This window comes from Ahaetulla prasina, chromosome 1, assembly GCF_028640845.1.
Source record: "Ahaetulla prasina isolate Xishuangbanna chromosome 1, ASM2864084v1, whole genome shotgun sequence".
Classification (NCBI taxonomy): domain Eukaryota; kingdom Metazoa; phylum Chordata; class Lepidosauria; order Squamata; family Colubridae; genus Ahaetulla; species Ahaetulla prasina.
Genome location: NC_080539.1, coordinates 169226962 through 169251795, shown reverse-complemented (window position 1 = coordinate 169251795; position 24834 = coordinate 169226962). Strand labels below are relative to the sequence as shown.

General features: G+C 36.5%; 1 protein-coding gene across 9 annotated transcripts in view; it reads right to left on the bottom strand.

Moving 5' to 3' along the window:
- PLCB4 (phospholipase C beta 4) overlaps positions 1–24834 on the bottom strand; it is a 199234-nt gene that overhangs the window by 152089 nt on the left and 22311 nt on the right. For all 9 annotated transcript variants that reach the window (XM_058181410.1, XM_058181322.1, XM_058181351.1 and 6 more), the window contains one exon: positions 8419–8475. The gene's annotated coding sequence lies outside the window, so the exon portion shown is untranslated. The remainder of the gene's footprint in view (positions 1–8418; positions 8476–24834) is intronic.

Below are 24834 nucleotides of genomic sequence, written 5' to 3'. Positions count from 1 at the left end.
AAGTACCCAAACAAATCATTGCCTGTGGACCTAGTCATTCTCCTCACCAAATCAAGGACTCCTATTAATATATAATGACCACTGTGATTGCATGCTGCATAAATTATCTGCCTGGTATAATTCAAAAAATGGGGCAATTATTGTGGATGTTGAACATAATGTATAGAGACGTACCACCAAGCTAACACACAGAGACAGAGCAGAAACTACACACAGCCTTTGGCTTCTCCACATCCAAGAATGCCCAAGTTGCTGGTTTAGCAAGTGTGTGAAATTATTTTTTTGTACATTTTGTACAATCAGGCCAGAAATGCACTAACAAGGGAGATCAGAGCAGCAAAAAGAAGCTACTCTGAAAAGCTAAAGAATCAGTTTTCAGCAAATGAACCAGCAAACATGTGGAAAACTCTTAAAAATATCACCGGCTATGGCAAACCTCCTTCCCAGGCTGAAGGTAATCAACAACTGGCAGATGACCTGAATGAGTTTTACTGCAGGTTTGAAAGGAAACTACAGCCACCTATCTCCACAACCCCCATCTCAGACACACCAACAACAGCCAAACCTCCTACAACTGACCCCATTTCATTGGGTTCACAACCCCTAGTGATCACAGAAAAGGAAGTGCAGGACCTATTTCACAGACAAAAGCCAGGAAAAGCTCCAGGCCCAGACAAGATAACTCCTTCTTGCTTAAAAGTCTGTGCTGACCAATTGGCCCCCATCTTCACCCATATTTTCAATAAATCACTAGAGATGTGCTATGTTCCTTCTTGCTTCAAACGCTCTACCATAATCCCAGTGCCAAAGAAGCCCACCATCAAGGAACTGAATGACTACAGACCATTTGCTTTAACATCTGTAGTCATGAAAACCTTTGAAAGGCTAGTGCTTTCCTACTTGAAAACCATCACGGATCCGCTGTTAGACCCCTTGCAATTTGCATACCGAGCAAATAGATCAACAGATGATGCTGTTAATATGGCTCTGCACTACATCCTACAACATCTTGAGTCTCCAAAGACCTATGCAAGGGTCCTTTTTGTAGACTTTAGTTCAGCATTCAATACCATCATTCCAGACATTCTTCTAACTAAGCTAAACCAGCTACAGGTACCGGAACAGACTTGTAAGTGGATCACAAGCTTCCTAACAAACAGGAAGCAGCAGGTGAAGCTAAGCAAGATCACATCAAATACCTGTACAATTAGCACAGGGCCCCCCCAAGGCTGTGTGCTCTCCCCACTTCTCTTCTCTCTGTATACCAATGACTGCATCTCCAATGATCCATCTGTTAAGCTACTGAAGTTCGCAGATGACACAACAGTGATTGGTCTCATTCGAGACAATGACGAATCCGCATATAGACGAGAGGTCGAACGACTAGCCTTGTGGTGCAACCAAAACAATCTGGAACTGAACACACTCAAAACTGTAGAAATGGTGGTAGACTTTAGGAGAAACCCTTCCATACTTCCACCTCTCACAATACTAGGCAACACAGTATCAACAGTAGAAACCTTTAAGGTTCTATCATATCGCAAGATCTAAAACGGACATCTAACATCAAAAATATCATCAAAAAAGGACAACAAAGAATGTTCTTTCAGCGCCAACTCAGTAAGCTCAAACTGCCCAAGGAGCTGCTGATTCAGTTCTACAGAGGAATTATTAAGTCTGTCATTTGCACCTCTGTAACTGTCTGGTTTGGTTCTGCAACCCAACAAGAAAGATAAAGACTTCAGAGGATAATTAGAACTGCAGAAAAAATAATTGCTATCAACCTGCCTTCCATTGAGGACCTGTATACTGCATGAATCAAGAAGAGGGCCGTGAAAATATTTACAGATCCCTCACATCCAGGACATAAACTGTTTCAACTCCTACCCTCAAAACGATGCTATAGAGCACTGCACACCAGAACAACTAGACACAAGAACAGTTTTTTCCCGAAGGCCATCACTCTGCTAAACAAATAATTCCCTCAACACTGTCAAACTATTTACTAAATCTGCACTACTATTGATCTTCTCATCGTTCCCATCACCAATCTCTTTCCACTTATGACTGTATGACTGTAACTTTGTTGCTGGCAATCCTTATGATTTATATTGATATAATGACCATCAATTGTGTTGTAAATGTTTTACCTTGATGAACGTATCTTTTCTTTTATGTACACTGAGAGCATATGCACCAAGACAAATTCCTTGTGTGTCCAATCACACTTGGCCAATAAAATTCTATTCTATTCTATTCTATTCTACTCCGAGAGCATATGCACCAAGACAAATTCCTTGTGTGTCCAATCACACTTGGCCAATAAAAAATTCTATTCTATTCTATTCTATTCTATTTTTACAGCCAAAGATTCAGACCCTCAGAACAAAATCATAATCTGACCTTAGTCCTTCGGAGTCAGGAGATCTTGTACTGCATTACATACTAAATGATTCCATGAATATATACTCAAGATTTACCTATCTAGTGTCTGTCAATAAAAAAATATATCAACCTGTACCATAGATTGCTATATTTTGGCAACAGACTTTATTTTATCTTAAAATAAACTGCGACTTGAATTAACAGGATCCTCATGTTCACAAGTTGGTAACAAAGCATCCAGTCCATAACTCATGAACATATGAGATAGTTAGATAAATTCTTTTTTTTTTGCTTGCTGATCATTGTGGCAAGTGTCATTTGCATAATTGAGAGCATATTTTATTCTGACCTTTTCAAAAGCTCTTATTTCCCAAATGTGATAGGTACTGAATTGCTTTTTCTGTACTACTAACTATCATTTCCTATGGGATGGTGCCAATTATGTTGGAAGAAAAGTCTTGTATCTGATATGTAATCAGATACTGAGAGCATTTATGACCATTCATCCTTGAATTTAAATATAAAAAACAGTGTATCATTTCTAATAATGAACAGACATCTGTCCAACATTTCATAAGAAGACGTGTTTGTGCAACCGAATGAGTATTTGAGTAATTTTAAAAACTGTAATAAACTTTTCCTGAAAAAAAGATGTCAACAATTGATAGACACTTGGCCAGAAATGTTCCCAGCTTTGCAATCTTGGGGAGAGCAAAATATTGCACAGTATGGTAAACAGCGTCCAAGCATATGATGCTTATGCACTATCAGTGAAAAGATGGACTTATCGGAATTTATTTCTACTTTCCTAGAAAGATCTGAGGATAGCGAAAGTGAATTTGTGTAGAGACTGTGACTGGGTTCATATATTGACCCATGGCTCATTTATACATCATACTGAATAATCCAGGCTTGACTCATACCATACTAAGCTAAGATAAAACAAATGGCACTGGTCTTTATGTATGTGGCTCAAGTTTCCTTCCTACAAATTATGTTGGAAGTTCCGGAAAGGACTGTCAAAATGAAAGTCATGAAATGGCTTTTCTATTTCTTTTTCTCTGATTAAATAGAACCAATTTCCAAAGTTCTCAAAACTACCATTGAACTGTGAAAGATTGAAGCTATCATGCTCAGCTCTGAAGTCCAAATTGCACAGCCAGAGCCAGAATTTACTACAGACAAAAACACCTGAATCCAGTCCAGACAAAGAGGTGGCTTAGAAGGCGGTTTGTATTTTGTGACAGATGGTGAGGTGATCTAACTTTACACTAACTCTCTTCTCTTAATAAGCACAGAAAAGAGGATTGCCATATTGAGACATGACAGGACATTTCAGCCGGTATCTATATTAGTTCAAGTGAATTAACATTTCTTGATCCAGCTGGACTCTGCAAGCTCTTAAAATCTAAAAGTCATCGGACAGAAATAACTGAGAAACGCAAAGTAAGTGTAGCATCCATGCACCAAAAAAATGCACATAACATTTTTATATCTCAAAATACATTTGCAAGATGCCCCATCTTCATTGTCTTAATTTTAAGTAAGGTAGTTACCTCCCTTGATTGCTGGGAAGCACTCTGGACCAAATAAGGTAGTGCTTTCTTTTTTTTTTTTTTTGCTTTGGGCTTTTGAATTTTTTAATTTCTTCTGACCAACCCACTTGCATTCCTTTTTCCTCTCTGTTATGGAAGGTTCAGGACAAACTGTGTATGTTTGTGTGTGTGTGTGTGTGTGTGTGTGTGTGTGTGTCATATATCCCAAATAGGATTCCAGTAGAACTTAAGTTTTAACAGTGTTTATTGTGTTTACTAATATTGCTTTGAACATTTATGGAAAACAAAGGGTTTTCCAAAAATTGGAGCTGTTAAGAAATAGGACAGTTTTGTGAAGGACAATATACCATTTTATAACAATCCTATTGAAAAAAGTTCTTTATGATTACTGCTTTGAAATTAAAAAAAATAAAGACAAGGTTTATTTTACTTTCTAAGTTCATTTGATCTCCTGCTTTTCTAACCACTGTGTAAGAGCGATACATGTTTTATTCCCTTTTCTTCCAAGCATGATTTGATTCCTGTTATATCTGCTTCTTGATTATATCGGCATCTTCTATATTTTTACCGTACTGATTCAATTTAATTCTTCACAAGTTATTTGTTTTATCTCTGCAATGAAATACATTCAACCACCCTTATGTGATAATTTGTGTTTTCTTTGCTTACATGAATCAAAATTCCTTAGCCAAATAAAAAGAAATAAACAGCGTTGCAGAGAAAAGTGCCTGCGGTGCAAAGATTTCCCTGGTCAAATAAATAATCATCTTTAAGCCTGTACTCCATGGCCTCAGTCCGTGGCACAAAAACTGGTGGCAGATGGATGAACAAAATCTGCATTTGAAACACTATGCTGGTGTTCTAAATAATGGTGAAACTGAGACAAAGAGGTTGGAAAAGCTAGGGATTTGATTTCATTAGAATTCAAATTTAAATCAAAGTAAATTAAGTAAAAATTGCCAGCCAATTTTTATCTGACCTAAAGGTTAGGAACAAAGGCAAAAGAAAGCAAAGTAGTCATTTGATCAGTTTTGTACCCAAAAAGCAGCAACACACAACAGGATATTAGTTTACTTCTCCTATTTCAATGCAGTCAACCAGGAGGGCTGTAACCGTTTTACAGAACTGAGGTTTATAAGGTTGAGGGGAGGAAGTAAAATTGATAGGGATTAGGGAGAAAGAGGGACTTTGCAGATTTGTTTATAGCTCCCTTTATCTTTTTCTCTCAAATTCAAGCATTAATCCATCTGTGTAGTGTCTCTTTCTTTCCGTGATTGTCCATCTTGTGATACTGTATGATCCTCGTAAAAGCTAACCTCTCTGCCTTTCTGTCGTCCACCATTTCTCTGAACTCATGTTACTGTTCATTTCAGTCAAAGACTGTGCCCATATTCTACCACTGACTGATCAATTTCTATAAAAGACACTGCACCCATTGAATACCTTCTATCTATCATGGCGAGACACAGAAACATACTTAACCATTTATTGTTGTGCCTGGCATGAAATAATGCCATCTAACATAATGCTGCCTATTTGGAACAGAAAAAAAAATACAGTCTTTATGACCTCATGCTGATGCTGCTTGTTTGGAAGAGAAAGACTGGCCCTTGAGATTCTGACACAGATGCTGAACATCTGTTCTCATCTGTAATCCCACACTGAAAATGTCTAAAGGAGAAGATTGGCAGGGGGCTATCATGTTGATGGTACCTATCCAACTCCATTTCTACATGTTTTTTTCAATGAGGAAGTTGGTCTTTGCAACCTTGGAGGAGTGAGAATTCACGCTCTTAAAATGTCCCAAATGTTTTCCAAAAAAGGTTTCTTTTTCCCAAACGAAACTGGACTTTCTTCGTTTTTTTCTTTGAAAATATTTTGCTTCTTATCCAAGAAACTTCTTCAGTTAACTTCAGAAATGTTTTTTTAAAAAAAAACACCAAGAAAGTCCAGTTGCCTTTTGGAAAAAGCACCTTTGGGAATAACTATCACCTGGATGATTGAGAATCTCCCTAGACACTTTCTTAACAACTTTCCCATTCTTTCAATATAATTAGTGAAGCAATGTTCACTAATCCTTTTTAAAATAAAAGACAATTTAACTCAAATATATGAAACTGTTATTGAACTGAGGGCAACAACTACCTTTTAATGGCTTTTCTAGGACCATATTGTCAAAACTGATAGGGCCTCATAAAAAAATTATAATTTGGCAAGAATGAAAATCGAATGAAATTAAATTAATTTAAAATAATAATATGAATGGTTAATTAACTATTTAAAACTTAAACCAGGAGTTAAGTTTATTGATTTGTTAATAAGAGGCTTGTTTAGAATAAAATAGTTGTAGAACATGCATAAATTAAGACCAAATGTTTCCATAAAACACAAAAATACTTTTAAAAGCGATACAATAAACATTTATTCCAAAAACAATCTCATTAATTAGAAACATGAAAAATTTAAAAAATAGCAATTATGTTGTGACGAGGATCTGTTCAGAGAGAAATAGTTTATATAAAAATACAAAAAAATACATAGCGAAAGAGGATTTTAAAGGAAAGATAAATGTAAAACTTAGGAAAGCATGGCCTTCATAGGAAGCTTCTGATCATAGTTACAGAGTAGATGTGAGTTGTATGGCAAGATGAAAGAGTCAAACCCACCAAGATGGTCTATCTAATTAAAACTTAAAAACTGCACTCATGGACTTGGAAGTTCCATGAGAACTTCCAAGTGCCAGGCAGAGACAAAGAGGTACAGTTCTATCTTAGAAGAATGCATGAGTGCAGAAGAAAGAGAAATATGGTAAGTTTTGAGAAGAATTTCCATTAAATGTCATTTTTCACTTGTCAAAACAACCTGTTAAGTTTTATCACACCATATGTGTTTTTATCAAGGGGCTCGGAGAGGACCCAAAAATGTAAGCAGAGGCCCATGAGCACCCTCAGTGCTTCCTTCAACATACCTATCCATTTCCCAAGTTTAAAATATATTTATGGAAGTATGTATGAAAAAAACTTGACAGAATTATTCTTCGTATTTTGCTGGCTCCTACCGGGACTAGCTGCATTTTAGAACTATTTCAGGCTTGCCATTCATTTCTGTAAATAGGGCCAACAGCTGAAGAGCTAGCAGGAGTTATATTTACTATTATTTAGAGACGATTTTACTGCCTTCTGATAGTACCAACACCACAATAAAACAATTCAGGATATACACTATGTAAAGAGAGATAAACTCTCTCTCCCACAAGAGTGGGGAGGAAATCATGTTAAACCTCATACATGAGGACATGACATAATGTAACAGTTATATCTTTCTGTGCTAAGAGTGTGAAGATGGTAGGCTTCATATTCCAAAGGCAGAAGCATAATGAACTAACTCAAGGAAGGCTGTATTGATTCTTATATGGAATAATGAAGAAACAGCTTTGAAAACAATGAACTAAAATAAAACTGAAGAGATATTTATACATCACTGTGTATTTGTATTTGCATCGTAATGTCTAAGTAAGTTTTATTAATTGCACTGTGACATCAATATGCATATGTCATCATTTCCCCCCTCCCTTGGCCACTACAAATGCCTGTAAATCAGGAGTTCCCAACCCCCGGTCTGTGGACCGACAGCGGTCTGCAACATGCCAGCAACTGGGCCATGCAAACAAGTGAAGCCCCATCTGTGGGATGTAGGAAGCACACGAAACCACACCCCTCTGGTCCGCGGAAAAAGCTTTCTCCACAGAACCGGTCCCTCGTGCCCAAAAGGTTGGGGCTGTTGCTGTAAATAACACAATCCACCACAGGGTGGATTTGATTTAAATCAAATCGATTTAAATCACATGTAAAAAGGCTTGATTTAAATCAACTCGATTTAAATCATAATTTTTAAACAGCAACTCTCATCTCTGTCCTGCAGCAGCTCTTCCTCTGACCTGCTGTTGACTCACCGACAGTCCAAATATTGCAGAATATACAGCCTCATGCTACATAACCAAGTTCCATTTCATACGGAACAAACTAAATTATTAATATATTTTAAACAGAAAACTATCTTTAGATAGATTTTTACTCCAAATGCATTTTATTAAAATAAATTTGATAAAAATAAAAAAATCCAATTTAAATTTTAAAAAATCCATTTTTTTAAAAAAAGCATCGATTTTTATCCACCCTGAACCAACACTTTATATTGTTTCATGACTAACGTTTTTAGCCTTAGAAAAACAGCAAAATCAAAAAGGTTGTATCACACTACTATACTCTGATAGGCTACAATCAAAGTAAAGCTCATGCTATTCACAATAAATCCATAGAAATGAATCATTATTGTAGCACCACAGAAATCTTCCAGAATTTAATTCATCTATTGACTTGATCCATTACTTTTGCGGCCAAAGGACAAGGAGACCTTAAAAGTTCCAAATTTCTTTTGGGATTAAATGACCATGTTGACATAAAAAGTAGATACTTACCTTTATTATCAAGGCCACATCTTCAAAATAGTTGCATGTGAAGAACCATTCCTGTATCTACAAAAGAAAAGAAAAGAAATCATTGAAATTGGCAGCATTTCAAAATAAATCAATGTCCAATAATAGAGATTTCAAATAATGCTAATGGCACATCACAGTTAATGACACCAAGTAATAGCCAAAAGCACAACCCCAATTTTAATCACTATAATAATTAAGCACATATTCACAGTCTTTCTAATTAATACTCTTAAGTTATTTAAACATATTATTACATAGAAATGATATAGTGCGTTAAGATTTACCATAACATAATAAAGAGGAAAAATAATCTATTTAATCAAAAGAATTAGAGATTATCAAGTTTTTAGTACATTTTAGAACTAAAATTCAAATTTCAGATTTGGCATAAAGCACCAACAATTTGCATCATTCCCTGCAGATCTGAGAATCAAGAGACAAAGTTTAAATAATTTCCTTAAAAAAAACACCAAAGCTAATGGAAAGGCAGAAGTACAGCATAGAAGCAAATGAAAGCATATCAAACCTTTATTGAGGCCAGAAGTCCAATAGTCAGATAAAAGATACAAGAGGTAAAAATGAAAATCTAGAAGGCTAAAATTAAAGCAATTTTTACAAATTTTTGAATCCAAAATGAGGTGGATTGTACAAATAAAGGTCTAGAATTAGACAACCAAGACATATGCAAACAATGGTCACGTAGGGCACACGCCTCAGGGATTCTACTCAGCCATCCACATAACGATATCTAGAGAGATGTGGAATATTTTTGTAGATGGCAGAAGACAATGCATCCAGCCTGCCAAAATGAAAGTCTGGCAAAATTCCAGAACTGCAAGTGAGAAAAAATATGCTGGTATATACCCACTTGGAAAGACTCCATGTGCAGTAAGGCTGAGAAAGAGAGATTGATTAATTTGAACATCAATTGATGTGCAATTGATGTTGCTTTGAAGATCGATTTGAGCATCAACCATCCCACACAGGCACCTTAAGGATACTTTGGGCGTTTTCAATGCAAATGGAAAAAGACTCTTCACTGAGAGTCCTAGAGATGGAAACTTGCCAATAACCTTTTTTAAATCAGGTTTTTAATCAAAGAAAGGCAATGCCAAAGAATGTTCCAACGATCACACCATTGCACTCATTTCACATGCTAGTAAAGTTATGCTTAAAATCCCACAAGCTAGGCTCCAGCAGTATGTGGATCAAGAACCATTTTTATTTATTTATTTATTTATTTATTTATTTATTTATTTATCATAACAATATATGTAGGTATCATACAAAAAGATTATATAATATATAAACACATATATGGGTAAATATAAGGAGGTATAAGCATATATGTATATAGGAAGAAGAAAAGAAAAACAATAGGACAGGAACAGTAGGCACGTTTTGTGCGGTTATGCACGCCCCTTATAGTCCCCTTAGGAATGGGGTGAGGTCAATAGTAGACAGTTTTTGGTTGAAGATTTTAGGATTATGGGAAGAGACCACAGAGTCAGGTAAAGTATTCCAAGCACTGATGATTCTGTTACAGAAGTCATATTTTCTGCAATCTAGATTAAAGCGGTTGACATTAAGTTTAAATCTATTGGTTGCTCTAGTATTATTGCAACTGAAGCTGAAGTAGTCTTTAACAGGAAGGACATTACAATAGATGATTCTGTGAGTTAAACTTAGGTCTTGTCGTAGGCGACGGAGTTCCAAGTTTTCTAAGCCTACCAGAAGTACAGGCAGGATTTCAAAGAGGCAGAGGAACTAGAGATCAAATTTCCAACATACGCTGGATCATGGAGAAAGCTAGGGAGTTCCAGAAAAGCATCTACTTCTGCTTCATTGATTATGCTAAAGCCTTTGATTGTGTGGATCACAACAAATTGTGGCAAGTTCTTAAAAGAGATGGGAATACCAGACTAATTTGTCTCTTGAGAAAGCTGTATGCGGGTCAAGAAGCAACAGCGAGAACTGGACACAGAACCACTGATTGGTTCAAAATTGGGAAAGGAATCCAGAAAGGCTGTATACTGTCACCCTGCCTATTTAACTTATATGCAGAGCACATCATGAGGAAGGTGGGCTAGATAAATCAAAAGTTGGAAGTAAGATTGCTGGGAGAAATGTCAACAACCTCAGATATGCAGATGATACCACTCTAATGGCAAAAAGTGAAGAGGAACTAAAGAGCCTCTTGATGCAGTGAAGAAGGAGAGGGCAAAAGTTGGCTTGAAACTCAACATTAAGAAAACTAAGATCGTGGCATCCGGCCCTCTCAATTCCTGGCAAATAGATGGGAAGAAATGGAGGAAGTGACAGATTTTATTTTCTTGGGCTCCAAGATCACTGCAGATGGGGACTGCAGCCAAGAAATTAAAAGAAGCTTGCTCCTGGGGAGGAAAGCTATGGCAAATCTAGACAGCATTCTAAAAAGCAGAGACATCACCCTGCCAACAAAAATGCATATAGTCAAGACTATGGTTTTCCCAGTTGCAATATATGACTGTGAAAGTGGGACCATAAGGAAGGCTGAGCGCCAAAGAATTGAGGCCTTTGAACTCTGGTGCTGAGAAGACTCCTGAGAGTCCTTTGGACTGCAAGGCGATCAAAGCGGTTGACATTAAGTTTAAATCTATTGGTTGCTCTAGTATTATTGCAACTGAAGCTGAAGTAGTCTTTAACAGGAAGGACATTACAATAGATGATTCTGTGAGTTAAACTTAGGTCTTGTCGTAGGCGACGGAGTTCCAAGTTTTCTAAGCCTACCAGAAGTACAGGCAGAGGAACTAGAGATCAAATTTCCAACATACGCTGGATCATGGAGAAAGCTAGGGAGTTCCAGAAAAGCATCTACTTCTGCTTCATTGATTATGCTAAAGCCTTTGATTGTGTGGATCACAACAAATTGTGGCAAGTTCTTAAAAGAGATGGGAATACCAGACTAATTTGTCTCTTGAGAAAGCTGTAACAAGAAGCAACAGCGAGAACTGGACACAGAACCACTGATTGGTTCAAAATTGGGAAAGGAGTCCGGCAAGGCTGTATACTGTCGCCCTGCCTATTTAACTTATATGCAGAGCACATCATGAGAAAGGTGGGACTAGATGAATCAAAAGTTGGAATTAAGATTGCTGGGAGAAACATCAACAACCTCAGATATGCAGATGATAATACTCTAATGGCAGAAAGTGAAGAGGAACTAAAGAGCCTCTTGATGCAGGTGAAGAAGGAGAGTACAAAAGTTGGCTTGAAACTCAACATTAAGAAAACTAAGATCATGGCATCCGGCCCTCTCAATTCCTGGCAAATAGATGGGGAAGAAATGGAGGTAGTGACAGATTTATTTTCCTGAGCTCCAAGATCACCGCAGATGGGGACTACAGCCAAGAAATTAAAAGACGCTTGCTCCTGGGGAGGAAAGCTATGGCAAATCTAGATAGCTCACTAAAAAACAGAGACATCACCCTGCCAACAAAAATGTGTATAGTCAAGGCTATGATTTTCCCAGCTGCAATGTATGGCTGTGAAAGTTGGACCATAAGAAAGGCTGAGTGACAAAGAATCGAGGCCTTTGAACTCTGGTGCTTGAGAAGACTCCTGAGAGTCCTTTGGACTGCAAGACGATCAAACCGGTCAGTCCTAGAGGAAATCAACCCTGATTGCTCTTTAGAAGGCCGGATCCTGAAGATGAAACTTAAATACTTTGGCCACCTAATGAGAAGGAAGGACTCACTGGAAAAGAGCCCAATGCTGGGAAAGGTTGAGGGCAAAAGAGTAGTCACTGAAGCAGTAGGCGTGCACTTAAATGGACTTTAGAGGATGGTACAGGAAGGCCTGGAAGAATGTTGTCCATGGGGTCGCAATGGATCGGACACGATTTTGCAACTAACAACAACAAATCAGGTTGAGCTGATGTGAGGACCAGTGGAATCAGACTTACTAGGAAAAAAATGTTAGCTCTAATTATACATTAAAATGATAATACCAAGCTCCATGGAGACTTAAACAGAGCCGCATTAATACACTCTGGAACTGCAAAAATAGCTCTATTTAGAGTGAATGGGTTCAAGGATAGCAAGATTTCTAAAAGTACAGAGTTAAGTACCACAGTACAGAGAAGCTGCGAGAAGATCTTGGCTACAAAGACTTTACAAGCTGCAGAGACAAAGTAGGGAGTCTTTTGAACAGATAGCTGAGGAACTACACTGAGCAATATTTGCTGGATAGAAAAATGTTCTCTCCATGATAGTGGAGCCTAAAATAACACTGCAAGATATTTGTAAATGTGTATCGACTCAATATTATTCCCATTTGCCAACAATAAATTTTATGATAATGTTGTGCAAATATTTTTCTGATAATAGCAGTTTATCTTGTGAACAGAAAGAAAGAAGGCTTGGATTAATTGAGTTGACATTTAGGTTAATAAATAGGAGGGCTAGAATACATCTTGCCACACATCAGGTAATAGTATGGGGCCATGATGGCGAACCTATGGCACGCGTAGCCGAGATGGCATGCAGAGCTATCTTTCCAGGCACGCGAGCTGTTGCCCAACTCACCTGTAGCTGCGCACGCATGTGTGCCCCAGCTGTTTGGGTCTCTGATGCGCATGTGTGCAATTCCGGAGACCCAGCTGGTCTTTGGAGCTCTCCTGTGCGTGTGTGCATGTGTACGTGAGTACCTGCGCACAGCATGTGCATGCGCAGATGGCATTTGGGTGCATGCATTACATGTGCGAAAGCCATGCGCATGTGCAGTTGGTGCAATTGCACATGCAGCGCACGGGGAGCCATGCAAAAGCCGTGTTCATGCGCCAATGGTGCGGTTGTGCCCACAGTGCACAGGGGAGCATGCAAAAGCCGTGCGCATGTGGAGATAGTGTGGTTGCACACGCAGCGTCCCGGGGAGGAGCCACGCATAAGCAAAGCATGTACCTGTTTGGCACTTGGTGAGTAAAAGGTTCGCCATATGGTATACTGCCAACAATTTGATTTTTGTGGCCGAGAGATAGGAGTATACTGAGTTTTTTGTATTTGAAGTTTTGCTCCCGTAATCCATTCAGAGTCCCCATATAAATTTTCTTAATAAATAAATAAATGCACATCCCTTCAGCATACAAGCAGAATATTACTGTACTTTTTGTAAAGTTCTTCAACTTTCTTCTTATTTATTTTCAACAATTGATACCCCTAGATGACCAATAATCATCCAAACTCTAGCCAGGTTTCATTTTACTATATTCTAACACACTCCCACCCCTCTCTCTCAGAACAAATCAAGGGTATAACAATATGCATTTATTGATTACTTGTCAGTTCTACAATTAAAAACAGAAAAGTATTATCGATGGGCAGAATTCAGGTTATAAAAGTTAAAAAGGTACTTAAAATCAAGGAAAGTTAGTGCTTAGTTGCTTCAAGGCAAAAGATGCCAAATGCCAGAGAATGGCTGCCTTCTGAGATTTCAATACAACTTCAATCACAGGGTGATCTGGCAGGGAGCATTCGTTTGAAGGAGAGGATCCAAATGCTTGGAGCATGCGGAGACAAACAGCGTAATATTTTTCACAAAAAAGAAACATTTATTTAGCAAGGTGTTTTTGAAGCTTGTCGTGGAATGTGTCCCACTCAAGATTCAGTATGTTCTGCTCAATGGTAAAATCAATAGATAAAAATGGGCCAGATTGGACAGAAACACCTACTTGGACTGAGAACAGGAAAGAAACCCACCAATCTATTACCAAAAAAAATTCTCTCTAAACGGAGGGCATTTCCAAATATTTCAGCAACATGAACATGCACATCTCACGTAGCAGCTTTTCAGTACGGTCCTTGATGTTACACCCACATCTACCGTACATTTTGCTTCAGGTAAAAAAGGAGCACTTTTTTTTTATGCACTGGGCTGAAATCTTGCAGGCATGAGACAGAATGAGACAGGCATGAGACAGAAAACAAGGTCCCATGGTTACTTAGGCACAACATGAAGCTGCTTCTCTATCTCGCGGGCCTATGATGCACTTTTGCAGCATAGGGCCAAAAATCCCCCATGTCAAGCTAAAACATTACTGAGAAGTAGAGTGGCACCTCACCACACTTGTGAATAGTTACATATGCTGGAAACTTAAAATGGGAGTGGGTTTCATTTTAAACTCAACTCCCTTGTATGCTCCACTTTTTTCTGTGGACATCTCTTATGCCTCACTCTGTTAAAAAAAGAATAATTAGACAGCTAGCAATATTAGAAGGATAGAATAATACCATGATGAGCGGACTTCCGCTTGGCGCCACCTTTCTCGCTGGGTGCTAATTTATGGCACTCCGCACTGGATATTGTAAAAGCCGGTGTAAATAGCTACGAACAGCTGTTCCCGACTTAATTTTCCCTCTCTGGTTGAGAGAGCAGGGGAAAGAGCAGGGGGGAGAGAGGTAGGGGCTTTGTTTTTGTTATGCAAAGTCCCGAAAGGTCGAATCCCTTTGAATTCCTCCTACCTCCATTATCCAGCGCGTCTCCTGCAACAACAGGAAAAGAGGAAGGTGTCCAAGTTCTGCTAACAATTGATTTCTTTTTGTGGATTTCTATAAGCAGGTGGAAGAAGCATGAGTGAACAATTATTGGTTTGCAAGTATTGTTGATTTCCTGACTTCCTCCTTTTTTAAGGAGAGAAAAATTATTTTTTTCCCCTTCTCTTAAAATGGCGTTTTAGACTAACTGCAAATAGACCAGCCTTGCTGCGAAATCGAAACTGAATGGAGACATCATCTTATTGTGTTGGATTCTGGATTGTTGGATTATATTATGTTGTTTAAGTATTTCATCAGGGGATTTTCAGCAAGAACTTTGCCATGAAGGTTCTTTCAGAAGAATGGATTTGTGACTTTATACAGGATTACACAGAAAGAATGTATTTAATTATTCAAAAATATGAACTGAAACAGGACTTAAATGCAATGGAGGAGATAAAAATAAAAATGGATAAATATGAAGATATGATCGTGAATAAACAAGTTGATGTAAAGAAGTTTTCTTTAAATAGTTTGGATGAAATGTCAGAATTTGTGCTACAGGAGGCTGTCTCCCGAACTGAAAAAATTTACAGGCTTAATGCTTTTCAAGAATTCTCTCTTTGGATTGATGGAATATATGGTAGTAATTTGTGGATTTTTGAACATAAGGATCTATTAGGCAATATTGTGACTGACTTTTCAAAAGGAGAAATGAAGGAAAGACAGAGCTTAATGCATCAAAAAAAATGGCAAGAGACAAAAGTATTATCCTTTGAATTATTAACAGACAAAAATATTACTGTCCCTGAAAGACAATATGTGAGGAAGATCTGGAAGAAATGGGTTGATTATATGTTTTATATCTATTATAAAAGACTAAGTATTTGGATTTATACTGGATTTTGACGAGGATGGACTAAATTTGAATAGCTACTGTAATTCTTGGTATTGAAATTTTATAATGTGTTGTATTGTATTTTGAATAGAATATTTTTGAAAGAGTTTATGTAAGAAAGTCCTGGGGGAAAAATTATATGGTTATAGAAGCTATAAGGGAGATATTCTTTGAATTGGATTGGATTTTTATGTTTTAGTTGGTTTTAAATACTTTAGGATTAATTTGTTTTATTGATTTACATATTTTGTTATTCTTAATTGTTAATTTTTTTATTTTTTATTTTTTTCTTCTTGAAGGATTTTGGTTGTTTTAGGAGGAAGTCAGAGCTAGAGAGGGAAAATTGGTATAATAGTTTTGGGGGAAAATCTTCTTAGTATATGTTTGTTTTATTTTTAACTTTACCTTGTGCTTCATCTGGGAAGTCAGGGGGGAGGGGGGAGGGATTAGTGAAGGGAGGGGGGTTGGGGGGAAAGGGGGGGATTTTTTTTTGTAAAACGTTTTGAATAATAAAAAAATAATAATAATATCATGATGAGCTAAAAATAATAATTACACAAAATTCCAAAGACAGGCTCGGAAGCAGCGTTCTCCATTGATATAATTTTTCCAGTGAACAAGAATGGAGATCCTATTCCCCTCTCCCCACCATACTGATTATAACCTGCACCAATTCAAGTCCAGCTCTATCAATTGTGAGAAATGCTGCATTGCGTACCAAATAGAGGGCCAAAGAGTGGCATTTCAAATTTCCAGAAGCTAACATTTCAATCCCACACTCACACAGGATTAGTTTCACCGATCATGCTTCTGATTAAATGTGTCCAAGATCTACCTGCTCTTGTTTACATAATTATACTAAATACAATAGCTTGGAATGCGGTCAACAGTTTTCTGCCAATGTTCTAATGTAGGCACATTTATACTGCACAATATGAACACAACCCAATGCAAACTTCCATGAAGCTCATGATCACAATGCACTTATTTTGGAAAGAAAGAGTTAAACACAATCACCAAAATGAATCAACATTGTGTATATCAGGGCGCCAATCACATAGTTTATCAGCCTCGGTTATGGTTAGGTCTGGAAGCCAAAAGCCACAATGTCCTTATACAATTGCACATCATAATAGATATACAGAAAAGAGTAGCAACAAACATGACTAAATAGGCCTGGAACATAATGGGATTTAACTAAAATGGATTAGGGTTGCTCATCACAGCTCTTTTTAAAATAAAAATAATAATATTTATTTCTGTTGCTAAGCAAGAGATTTGTTAAGTGAATTCTGCCCCATTTTGTGACCTTTCTTGTCACAATTGTTAAGTGAACCACTGCAGTAGTTAAATTAGTGACATGGTTGTTAAGTGAATCTGGCTTCTCCATTGAGTTTGCTTGTCAGAAGGTTATAAAAGGTGACCACATGATCCTGGGATACTGCAACCATCATAAATATGAGTCAATTGCCAAGCGTCTGAATTTTGATCACATGACCATTGGGTTGCCGCAACAGTCATAAGTGTGAAAAACAGTCATAAGTTATTTTTTTCAGTGTCACTGTAAGTTTGAACAGTCACTAAACAAACCGTTGTAAATCGAGAATTACTTCTATTTAATATGTACAATTATCATTATAATTCTGAATAGTGAAACCTAGAAAACCAGTGCTTTAGTTTCCAGGTATTGAGTGAGAAGTCAGATACAGGACTTGTTGCTTCTCTAAGCAACCACTATGAGTAAACACAAAGGTCCTGGAAAGAAATCATTGAAAAATGTGGATAACTAATAAAAACCAAGAAGAAATTGTGAAATGCTATTGGGAATCAAAGCCACTGAACTATGGTTTCTAAGGTATGAAATTTGAAAAATAAAATTTCTGGAATCAAATAGCAGTGAAAACGACTCATGTATCAGAGTTGTATCATACACAGAAGCAAAGCATTTCCAAATAGTTGACTTAATGAGTTGGAACAACAATTTTTAAAACATGCAAACAAAAGATTTGAAACTGAAAAAGAAAAATGGGCTGCAAAAGCTACAAAAGAACAAATAAACATGAGCACCCATTTGGATGCAGCCAATGAAAATAATGAACACTATTCAGAATAATGAACTAATGATATTTGTTTGATTATCAACAATAATTTGAGATGATCTCCTTTAAAATCTACTAAAAAATTTTAAACAGAATTTTGCATGATGCAAATAGGGCTGCTCAATTGTAAAAAAAATTATCCAAGAAACTAATCCTCTCAAATACAGCCTCATAAAAGCAGTAACAATAGCAATGCATTATAAATTAAAAGCAAGCCACCAAAGGGAAGATATGGTGTTAAAGTGGAAAATTAAACTGGAAAATAAAGTTCAAATATACTTATAGTCTGCAATATTTTTTTAAAAAACCTGAAAAATAGGAAAATAAAAATAAGTTTGAAAAAGCAATACAATCAGGGGAGGGGAGGGGAGTACACTGAGATGGGGGGGGGGATTTGGGCTAAAACAATTGTCAATTTTACATTTTTGTTTTATGAATAATTTCAAACATTACAGCAAGGATTTATAAAGAACCATAAACTGAACATTTCCAATCCTAAAAGAGAAAACCAAAGAAACAAAAACCAATATTTTTCATCCAATCCTACAAAATACAAGTTAACAAAAGTAAATTGCCAGTAACATCTACAAACAATTGAACAATTAAACGTACACAAAAAGCAAAAAGGAAATTTCAAAAACCCAAACAACTGCTGATTGATAAGACAATGCTTAAAAATGCAAAAAAAAAACCCTCAGTAAAATGAATCTTTATTTAGTTTGACCTGATTACAAAAAAAAAAAAAGATTCAATTCACTATTCCATAGATGAATTAAGATATGCTTGAGCATTTTTGGAATTAATTTTAAAATATAACATTTTAAAATAATACAGTTGAAAACTGGAAAATAGCATAGATGCCAAACTCAGAAAAACTTGGAGAAATCAAAATTAGAAAAGGAATTTACAAGAAGACTTTTTGCTTTCATTCCTTTTTAACACAGTTCTTATTCCACTGTTGATGATTTTGAATAAAATGCCATTGGGCAATGAAATAAACAAGGAGAAAAGTTTCATATTTGTTCTATATGGATGATTAGAAACTAGATGTAAAAAATCTATAGAAATACACTTTTAAAAACAGTTGGAATCTTTAGTGTTGACATTAAGATGAAATTTGGAATCGATAAATTGCTATACTGGCATTAAAAGGGGGAAACTGAGTAGTCAGATGGAACATACATACTGATTTGCATGGCAACAAAGAAAAGGTATAATTGGGTTATTTTAGAAACAAACCATATTTTGCACACTCAAATGAAAAAGAAGGCAATATGAAAAATGAGTGTTTTGGGCGCTAGCAAACAAAATGAAATTCAACAGTGAAAAAAGTAAGGTTCTACATTTAGGCCAAAAAAACAAAATGCACAGGTACCGTATATGTGGTACCTTGCTCAATAGTAGTACCTGTGAGATGGATCTTGGAGTCCTAGTGGACAACCATTTAGATATGAGCCAGCAGTGTGCAGCAGCTGCTAAAAAAGCCAACACAGTTCTGGGCTGCATAAACAGGGATAGAATCAAGATCACATGAAGTGTTAGTGCCACTTTATAATGCCTTGGTAAGGCCACACTTGGAATACTGCATTCAGTTTTGGTTGCCACGATGTAAAAAAGTTATTGAGACTCTAGAAAGAGTGCAGAGAAGAGCAACAAAGATGATTATGGGACTGGAGGCTAAAGCATACCTGTATGAAGAACGGTTGCAGGAACTGGGTATGTCTAGTTTAATGAAAAGAAGGACTAGGGGAGACATGATAGCAATATCTCAGGGATTGCCACAAAGAAGAGGGAGTCAAACTATTCTCCAAAGCACCTGAGGGTAGAACAAGAAGCAATGGGTGGAAACTAATCAAGGAGAGAAGCAACTTAGAACTAAGGAGAAATTTCCCGACAGTTAGAACAATCAATATGTGGAACAACTTGCCTGCAGAAGTTCCAACACTGGAATGTTCCAACACTGGAAATGTTTAAGAAAATGTTGGATAACCATTTGTCTGAAATGGTGTAGGGTTTCCTGCCTGGGCAGGGGGTTGGACTAGAAGACTTCCAAGGTCCCTTTCAACTCTGTTATTATGTTATATGAGTTAGAAAGGTTCTAAAATCAAACTGAGTGAAAATAACATAGTCAAAGCCATTAATACTTGGAATCCCCCTGTAATAATATGCTATGCAACAGATACTGTTGGTTGGACACAAGCTGAACTAATTGCTTTAGTTAGAAAGATCTGAAAATTTATGACAATACATCATGCATTACACCCAATAAGATTGTTTATATTTAATAAGGAAAATTGGTTGGTCATGGTTTGTTACAAGTGAAGTGGGGAATGAACAATGGAGAATGAGATTGTATGTCTAAATGAATATATAAAACATGTTATTAATAAATATCTGCAAGGAAAAATATTTGAATATGACAGAATCAACAGTGGAATACAGAACTAAACAGTTGTGAGGAAAAGATGAGGCAGGAATATTAGCCATGTTTTACACCTTAAATTGAACAAAATATATAAAAGGCAGAGTAAAAATATAATAGTAAACCTCTTTATGTTCAGCGCTTTAAAAGAAATAGTAGCCAAATTTGGCAATGGCTTCAGACTGGATCCATCAAGAAGAAAATGGAAGGATTAATATTTACAACACAAGAACTGGCACTACTAACAAATGCCATAAAAATGAAATATAAAGGAACTAGAAACACTAGCAAATGTAAATTATGCAAAGGGAAACATTAGATTGTTGACCACTAATAAACAGCTATGACACAATTGCTCAGATAGATTATAGAATCTATCTGACCGGTGCGTTCTCACAGAGAGGGACTCCTTAGGGTGCCGTCAGCCAAGCTATGTCGACTGGCAGCTCCCAGAGGAAGGGCCTTTTCTGTGGGGGCTCCTACCCTGTGGAACAAACTTCCCCCTGGACTTCGACAACTACCCGACCTCCGGACCTTTTGCTGCGAACTTAAAACTTATTTATTCCGTCTCGCTGGACTGGCTTGAATTTTTTAAATTTTTAACTGGTTTTATGGGTTTAAATTTTTATTAATTTTACAGGATCGATATTGTATTTTAAAATGGGGCCAAATTGAATAAGTTTTTTAATGTTTGTTTTTAGTATTGTATGTGTTGTTTTTGTATTTTATTGTGGCTGTAAACCGCCCTGAGTCCTTCGGGAGAAGGGCGGTATACAAATTAAATTATTATTATTATTATTATTATTATTATTATTATTATTATTATTATTATTATTATTATTATTATTATTATTATTATTATTATTATTGAAAAAGACATAGTTGGGTGGCAAAAATGATGCATTGGAATTTATGAAAAAAGATGAAATTGATGGCCCAGACTATTCATAGAATCATAATGTTGAAAAAATGTTCCACAATAACTACCGTGTGTCCGCACAAGGAAAAAGGACTAGCAACATCTAGAACACAACACATCCAAGCATCATAATACATGTGTCAATATCACATGACAGAAAAGTAGTTTAAAAGGAATTGGAAAAGTTTCTAAAATATTGAGAATTAACAATAGAGATTATAAAGTGAGTCAGTAAATTTTTCCCCATAATTACTGGAGTATTAGAAACTTCACTAAGAGAAAACTACTTTAAAAGGTACTTTAAGAGTTAGAATTATTTCACTCCACACAAAAGTTAGAATTATTTCACTTCACAATTAACATTATACCTTTGGTCAGAACCACATAAGTATTAGAATGGTACTTGGGCTTCTTAGGCTTTGGATAAAGCTTGAATTAATCCTATATTACCACCATTTGCTGAATATTCTTCAGAAGAAAATAATAATAAAGGTGAAATCCCAGAGCACTCTAGTGTCTTTGTTTTCTATTACTTTGTCTATTTTGTGATCCCAGCAGTACTTGTTTGCAGGCAAATATTTCTTGCAGATATTCCAATATACCATTATTGCTACTTTGTCCTACTGTTGTTTGTGGTGCTCTGCGACTTTTGAATTGAAACAGACAAGCACCTGCCACATAACACCCCGGACATAACAATTGTTGATAAGAAGAAGAAAAAAATCTGGATAGTAGCCATTGCAGTACTCGGAGATGATAGAACAAAAGAGAAAGAACTGGAGAAAACCACAAAATGCAAAGACCTGCAAATAGAACAGATATGGCTAAAGTAAGCCAAGATAGGAACAATAGCAATAGGTGCCTTGGGTGCAATTCCAAAACATTTGGAGCACCACTTGAATGCCAGCAGCATTGACAAAATGATATCAGTCAATTGCAAAAGGCAGCTTTCCTTAGAACAGCTTACATCCTGCAACAATACCTTTAATACCATCCTAGACAACATTTTCCTATCTCTGGTCCTTTGGAAGGACTTGATGGGTGGATTAAAAATGCCAAATGCAATCTAAATTTGGTTGATTGTGTGACCAACCATAATAATGCTGAAAGTAGCCGACTCACATACACATAAATATTGATACTAGTTTAAAACACTTGTATAAAACATACCATTAATTTGAAGAAAAATATGGACCCTTATATGTGATTGAGCATAAATTTCAGTCACCAGAAGCAAAATACATTCCTCCAATGTTGTAATTTAAGTATTTTAAAATGCCAAATTTTTAGATTTTTTTTTTAGAATTGTTATCCTGCCTTTATTAATTTTTTATAAATAACTTAAGGCTGTCATCATATCTAGTACTTCCTCCTCCTTCTATTTTCCACCAACTACAACCCTGTGAGGTGTGTTGGGCTGAGAGTGACTGGCCCAATACAGTTTTGTGCCTGTTTTCTAGCCTGGTGCCTTACCCACTAGATCAAACTGAACACTGCACATGCTCAGGATCTTCCTTTCCCTCTTTTCCTGTAGAATACTATAGAAGCAGATGTGACGTGTGGAATGGAAGACAGAGGAAAGAAATGTTATCATTTCTGTGCTTCATAATTTCTGTGAAAAAAGCAGACCCAAGCAAAGCCATTCGGTTAAGGACCTGCAATCACCTACTGACATCATGATCTCCCCCTTTGTCAAGTTCATTTCACAAAGCATGTAGGTCAATTGTCAACAATCCAGGGCACTGGAAGCAAGTAATAATGAGAAATACAGTCAGAAGGGGAGATGAGCGACAATGGAAAGACTTCTATTCATCTGGTTAATGAAATCAGCTACTAACCCGCGCTTTGGAAATTCAGCCAGGAAACATAATCAAATCTGTATCTTGGGCTAAAAAAAAAAAAAAGGCCCAGCTTCATTACTTATGCAGGGAAAGGCACAGTGCATCTGATCCCAAATGAATCTGGCAGGAGTATATCGGATCTGGACATATGGGTAAGCAGCAAGACAGACTGGGATCTATGGAGTAAATGAGTTGAATTATATCAGCAGTTTTGAAGAACCTAGCTCAAGTCACTCAGAGAATTTATCACTACTGTTTCCTATTCTCCCGCTCTCTACAAAAACACAGCTGAGATTAAGAAACTTTTGGGAGGGGGGGAAGTAGTAGATTCTCAGAAAATATGGCCACTGACTCACCTGCCATATGCTTATCAAGTTTCATGAGAATATTTTTATGGGTAGCCCCATGAACTCTATTTTGCACATCTAGGCATCAGAAGCATTTCATTTCCTGTTCAATTCTGTATCTCTTTGGGAGTAGATGCAATTTCTGTAACATGCTACAAGAAGCAAATCAAGCATGAACATGCAGGAGAAGGGGGGAAAATGACTCCAATTTTTGAATACTGTATCTCTAAAATGTAAGTCACACTCAACACAAAGAGTTGGAACTATTCTGTCACATCCATCTGAGTTGAAATGCATTTATTCATGTCCAGCTATTGTACTTTCATAAATAAAGATTAAACTGTGTCATGTTTTTGTATTAAAAGTGTGGATTTTTTCTAGGCAAGACTATGTAACACTTGCATATAATCCAAAAATCATATGCTATCAATATTACTTTGGCTTCTACTTTATAAATTCCACCAACATATTGAAAAAATATGCAGTAAGGAAGTAGCGAGAAATTATTAATTCTATATTTTTCCCAAGTCACCATGTATTCTTCTGAAAGTAACTAACCATATTCTTCAGATCAATAATCATAATCTTCTGATCAATAATCAAACTCAGTCATTTAATGCAGAAGAAGATTTAAACAATAAATGCATATGTTATCTCAAACACTTATTTCCAGGTTCCAGTTAGAAGTATGCAAAAAAGGTCACAAAATTTCACCACTGAACACTGCACAGGACAGATAAGTGGACCAGAAAGTAGAAAAATCAGAAATGCTCTGGTATCCATTTATCCTAACAGTAACGCTTCATATACCAAATGACATTCCACAAGATATTTCTAAATTGAGATTCAATTCCTGCATCATTTATTTTTCAGAATAAAATCCCATTACTGTAATTCCTCAAATATCTTCCAATGGTCATAGCTAGTCAACTGTATAAATATAAAGAAAATTCATGCTTTTATCCGGAAATGACTCTAGCCTTCATGGTACAAATGGGCTTAGTGTAACTTTTGACAAGGATTTCTAAAATGGGATAGTAAGTGATACAGTATGGGTTTAAACAGCAAGTAAACGAATTGCTTTGGCCTCTTTGCAAAGCAAGAGCTATCTTTAGTTCTTTGTCAAGACAAAACATTTCTCACCAGAAGTTATTAAGAATATATGTGTTGTGGTTGTTTCATGAAATATTTCCAATAGAAATACTTTTCTAAAAAGAACATCTTCATATTTCTCATATTACCAAATATTTACAACTGTTTTGATACTCATTTGTCTAATATCTTGCAACAATTGCTGGATATATAACCATGCATTTGCATTTTCATAAAAGCGGAAAAGCTCAGCCAAGTATGTCAAGGT